Here is a 6215-nt window from a genome sequence, read left to right as displayed (position 1 = left end):
AATCTCTTAACCATCCCGTAAGAAAATAAAGAAAAGTTAACGTACTTACGAAAAAAAGCAGAATTGTTTCATGCATTACAGTATGTTTAACGTTAACCAAACATTGTTACAAAGTACCTAGCACTGTATTCCATAAAACATGACAATAGCGAGAGGTATATATATATATATATTACTGTTACATGTATGTTACATTACGGTCGAGTTAAATACATAACGTTAGTTCAAACAAAAATCCGTTAAAAGCACCGTTTTTAATTTACCTCACTTCAAATCACAGCAGCTGACAGGCATAGCGTAAAAATATAAGTACAAAGGTATAAATATATTAAAAGTGATATAAAACTGCAAACCTTAGGTAACATAAATAAGTTTCAGTAATTACTTGTATATTTTCCGCCGTCTCGGTGGTCATTAGCGACGCTGTAACGGTTGCTAGGCCGTTGTAGATTCCGGTGCACGAGACAAAAATGGCTAAGCGCTTTACAATCAGTTACTGTTACTGTGGAGAGCAAAACAAACATTGAGTGCTATGCAAAATGTTCTCTAGTCTGCAGTTTTAAAAATAAAAGAAATTATATATATACTCATTTACTCATCAAGTTAAGCTTTAGTATAAGGTCTAAAAACTTTGCCAAAAATAAATATATAATAATAATAATGAAAAAAGTGCTTCCAAGGTCAGAGGGCAGAGGCTGTTCAAATGTGAACAGTATGACAAATTCAGAACTGCATACTAGCATGCTACTCCATTTCTGCCATAGAAAGACATGGCAAAAACAGTTAGAATGCAGTGCAGTTTTAACTCAGGAATAGTAATTTCCCCCACTGATTTCGATTTATGTGTAATTTCTTTTACATTGTTTAATATTTGTGTGAAAGATTTTATAGAGAAAAGATTTAATGAGACAATGTATTGATCAACTGGAAAATTATGTGTAGATATTAGGTATTTAAAATATTAGGAAAATTAAAAATTAACAAAGGCTTGGGGCAAATTTTCCAACACTTTTCTTTTTTTTTTCTTTTTTTTTTTTTTTTGCAAACTTCTGCCCCTCAGGTAAAAATGCTTTTTTAGGTTTTAAAAGTTTTTATTTTGTAATATCTGACATTGCTCATAAGTTGCCCTCTGTATTTCCTTATTTAACACGATAATGAAATTACATATTGTGTAAGTATAAATGAAGTATGACTGCAATGGTCTCAGCCAATGACAGTCTCTTATGAGAGTTTTAGAAATTATGTTGAAACTCAGACATTTAAGGCATTTCTAGTTCTGTACTGCATCAGTTAATGGCCGTAATTATGATCTAATACACTGGAATGGGCGTCCCAGAGTGATCCCAACCCATCCGTTCTCTTTTCATCTCATCCTGTGTAATTGTACATCCCGAATGACCCACAGGGATCCTCACACTCCTGGGTCAAAAGGTCACCGAATCCTGCCCCATTTCCCAGCGGAGATCATAAGCAACACACACCTTCATCCCCGCTGGCCCTGCATATCATCCTGAGCATGCTCACTGTAGCGTGCATGAATGACTTAATGTGCCTGAACTCATGTGTCATTCCCAGAAGGTGTGTTGCAAACCCAAAGACAGGGTTGGGCAAGGTCAGAGGTCAAGTGCATGTGTGAAATTCAAAATGAGGCGCCACAGATGCCTTTTGACTTTGCAGGGGATCTAACTGCCATCACTGTAAAAAGGACTAAAAAGGACATGACAGACTGACAGATCATTAAGGAGATTAATCAGATCATTAAGTCAACAGGTCAAAAAGTTAATGGCAGCGGAGGAAAGACTTGCCAATTAACAACACAAGTGATACTTTGTCACAAGCTACCAATGCCTGCTCAATTTACTCACCTCAAATGAGGAAGTTAGTGTTAAGCCCAATTTATACTTCTGCGTCGAACTCACGCCGTAGCTACGTCGTAGGCTGTGTGTAGCAAGCGTTCCCTTAAGGGTTGCCAATTTCAGTAGAGGAAAATAAGGGACACTCCCTTGAACTCTTTATATATGCCATAACAGATTTAAGTGAACTATTTATTTTCTTTGTATTTCACAATGTAAAAATAAGCATATATATCGGCGTGAGAATGAAAAGAGGACAGAGTCTTTTTTTGTTTTTTATTTATTAGAACAAAACTGTGTGGTCCAATAAATGCAGTGCCACATTTAATACCATCTATATTAGGGCACAGGGCATTGCAAATATTTTTGAAATCGTGCTTAATGTTTTCTAAACAAGTATTTATTTCCAGTTGAATTTTCTGATTTCCCATGGGCCCCCCCTCACTGGTTCTTGGTCCCCCCTGTGCCCCCCCATTTATAAAATCCTGGAATCGCCCCGGGGTGGATGGATTATCTCGGCAAAGGAGAAGTGCTCACTAACACAGATTTAGACAGATTTGTGAACAATATTTGAGAGAAATAGTCCTTTTGTGTAGGCTACATAGAAAAAGTCTTCGGTTTTTGAGTTCATCTCATGAAAAATGGGGGCAAAAACAAAAGTGTTGCGTTTATAATTTTGGGATTTGCAAAGTGTGGAACAAAGTCACCAAAAAGATTTCAATTCGTTTTTAGAACTTCTAAACACATTTCTGTCAAATGCCTTCCAGTAAAGCATACTACCCTCACAAAATTGTGTCATTCCCTCCAGCTTCTTACAACTGTGCAGTTGCGTCATGAGACATCGACCCTCACTGTATCCCAAGGGCAGATGCAGCAGAAACATCTTGTCAGTGGATCCAAGCACCTGCCAGCAATTAATGACTAATAGCTTTGGCTTACAACATTACAGGGTTGTTTGAAATAGACAGATGAGATCTCAGATGAGATCTCTAGTGCATTGGGTCTTCAAAACAGAAAAGTTCTCATTTTGTGATCCAGAATCAGGTCCGATTTGTCCCCCAAGTGATTGAGGTCATTGTTAAACTTCAGATGAAAGAAATTTCTGATAAAATGATGCACATCTGGGACTTTCAAATGTCAACATAGCAAGAAACTATGCCAGTATCAAGAAGAAAAGACTTTCAATAGGGCCAGAAAACAACTTAAACTTTGTATGCTTTACATTCAATTCACACTTACTAGAATTGTTAACCATGCTGAATAGTACAATATTTAAGGGGAAAAAATGTTTTGTATTAAATCCATATGGGACACAGCTGTTTTAGTAAATACAGGATGTGGGATCCAAATGCATTGTAAAGTTTATTTAAACAAAACAAGAGAAGTATATCCAGGGGCCCGTTTCAGAAAGGAGGTTAAGTGAAAACTCTGAGTATGTTAACCCTGAAATGAGGAAAATCTGAGTTTTTTCCATTTCAGAATGGGAGGAATGTAAAACCTGAGAAAGCAGGGTAAGTCAAGTCCATTTCTGAAACAGAGGTAACATATACTCAGAGTCAGTTACCATGGTAACTTACTCTGTGACCTTAACCTGGAGCAGGTTTTCTCCGATAAACCCTTTCTTTCCTCCCTCTTTTTAAAGTTTAAGCGATGTTTAAATACGTCATTCCTTATGTGATAACTTTGGCTTTTTATCTCATAATTTTGACCTTTTGTCATAATTTCAACTTTTTACGTGAGTGACTTTTTTTCTCAGTTTTATCTTAGTTTCCAATTTTTATTTCAACTTTTTATGTTATAATTGTTTTATGTCATATTTATCACTTTTTATCTCATAATTTTTGACTTTGTATGTCAAAATTATGACTTAATATTTGATAATTTTGACCTTTTATGTCATAATTATGATTTTCTTCCATACTCTTGTGGTGTCATTACTGTTAAAAATTGCTAAGGAAAAAACAAATCACAAAATAAAAATAGATCAAACAACAGAACAAGTCATGGGTTCGATTCAGAGGGAATGCATGAGCTGATAAAAAGTAGGCTATGTCTGAAATGCAATGTAAGTTGCTTTGGACAAAAACAACTGTCGAATGTAATTAAAATGAGGGCCCTAATGTTAGTTGTCTTACACAGATGCTACACTTGACATGGGGGTGGTTAGCTCACTTTCATCTGCTGACTTTTTGATTGTACTGTTCATTGAATCAGTCCGCCCCAATTGATCTGTGGAACTTTTGCACGTAAACGTCCTCCTCTTCCAGTCATTCCATTCTTTTACACCCCTCATCTGCCCTTCTTGCCTTTATTCCGCAGGCGGTTGTGGGTGTCACGCCTGTTTGAGTGTGACTCCTATTTTGCAGTAATGAAAGCAACATGTGCTTCTAACTTTAGCTGCTCATGATACCCAGATGTTGGTTTTGGAGAGCAGAGGTAGGCCCCCAGCTTCTCAGTGTCACATTGCTAAAGAGTCATGGAAGAATATGAAGCTTCTATAAGTCAGATCTGTGTTTTTAGACCACTGGACTCTGTTTTATATCAGTTAGCAAGCACATCAAAGATTACAAAAAGTGTCTTTACTGTACTTGGTATAGAAGGTATTTGTTCCACAGTAGAATATGTGGAACAGCTGTTATAATGTAAAACATATACGTGTCTACCATAACAACAGAGTCTAGCTTTATGTTCCATTTTGCCATACGCTAATTGGTTAAACGTGGTATCTAATATAGTTTTAAAATGTAAGTTCAACAGCCCTGCATGACCGTCATCTGTTCTATTTAATGGGTGAAATGTATACACCATCAGGTCAGTAAGTGTCACATTGTAGTACTCCAAGTCTGTGTGTTTTACGAGAGAATAAAAAAGAGCTGTGGCCTAAAATGACTTTTCTGCCAGACCAGACAGGCTTAGTGGCTTTAATAGTGACCTGCATGACCTTTAAATGGCCAGTAGGGGTCAGGTGAGATCACGGGTGGATACCTGGAGCATATGCGGTCATAAAAAAGAAAGGTTTTAATTGGTGGTGGTGGAGATTAGACTAGCTTTTGGTTCTTAATGCACACCTGGTCACAATTCAGGGATCACAGTTACTATTTACGTATTCTACTTGTAACACAAAAACGTATTTAAAAAAATGAAAGAAAAACTAGACTTACATTGAAGATGGGACCCATAACCAGAATATGATAGAGATTTGGAGGTGGGTACTTTTTAATAAAAAAAAATTAAAATGCTAAATTCTAGAAAAATATACAATATTTATTATAATATTTATTGTAATAAAAATGTATAATAAAATTATAATATTATATAGTTTAACATTTCAAATTAAATAAATCAAATAAAAATATAAAATAACTGGCTGATTCATTGATGTAATAATATGTATTATAATAAGAATATATTAAAATTATAATATTAAGTTATACTAAAATTATAATATATATTCTATAATAAAAAATATAATTCAAATAAAAAATATGTATAATAAAATATTTATTATAATATTTATTTTAATAAAAAAATTACTAAAAGTATATTAAATTATAATAAAATTATCATATTAAATATTCTATAATTGAAAAATTATAATTTAAAAAATCTAATAAATGATAATAAAACATATATATGTAATAAAATTATAATAATAAAAAATAACTTGCATATTCTTTTAAACCTTTTACAGGTTTTACTATAATAAAGAAATAATTAAATAATAATATAAAAGTGTATATCATTTAACATTTATAATGAAATAAAAAAATACACTAGCTTGCTGCAAAACACATGTATAAAGCATTAAGGGCTTATATTATTTATTAATATCACTCCAGTCCACCATGACCCCTTTCTTTTTAAAGCGTCCCATGGGGTGCTATGAAATGTATACTTCACTGTTGCACATTTTCCCCATACAGCTCACGTTATTTACAGTCTAGACCTTTCATATAGCCTACATTAATATCTTGCAGAGACAATCCATATAAGTATAGCTTGCTGTAGCATCTCAGTGATACAGCTTGAAAATTGCTAAATCTCTCGGTAAGCACTTGTCTTATTTACTTACCGAACCCCTATGAAGGATGTGGGGTGTGTGTGTCTGTGCGTGTTTATACAGACCTCCATATGTGTGGGAAGCTTTACTCCGCTCGAATAAAATGTGGTTTCAGCTGCGTCAGTGCAACGGGGCACTACCAATCAGGCACAAACCTCTTCAATCAAAACCACCCTCTTAAAATTCCTCTCATTCCTGCTTCTTAAGACCTAATAATGTTGAAATTAAATGGATTTGGAACACTGGCACATCTGCGAGTGTTTATGTGCAACAAATCTCGTCATACACAAATATACACTTGC

Source organism: Abramis brama, assembly GCF_963993115.1.
Source record: "Abramis brama genome assembly, chromosome: 23".
NCBI lineage: Eukaryota > Metazoa > Chordata > Actinopteri > Cypriniformes > Leuciscidae > Abramis > Abramis brama.
The sequence above is the reverse complement of the archived record's forward strand: the minus strand, read 5'-3'. Positions refer to the sequence as shown.